The sequence below is a fragment of the Apaloderma vittatum genome, unplaced genomic scaffold (genome assembly GCF_000703405.1).
Source record: "Apaloderma vittatum isolate BGI_N311 unplaced genomic scaffold, ASM70340v1 scaffold9983, whole genome shotgun sequence".
Taxonomy (NCBI): Eukaryota; Metazoa; Chordata; class Aves; order Trogoniformes; family Trogonidae; genus Apaloderma; species Apaloderma vittatum.
In genome coordinates, this window is record NW_009706393.1 from 38529 (window position 1) to 38787 (window position 259).

A 259-nucleotide genomic window follows, 5' to 3' on the forward strand; every position below is an offset into this window, starting at 1 on the left:
ATTGGTGATTGCTTATTGTAAAACTGCATATTCAATATCAGAGTCACTGAGGGAAAGAATGATTCATCATTATGATCCTGGTTGCTCTGGGAAAATGAACTGTAACCAGGCTTAGGAGTCAAGGAGCAGAGGTGGAAACAGCCAGCTCCTAGTGAAAGTTCAGATAACTGTACAGTAGGGATCCTCACAAACCAGAAATCCAGAGAAACAGCCATTGTGTTTTCTTAAGAGGAATAAGAAAGAGGATTAGAATTCCTAA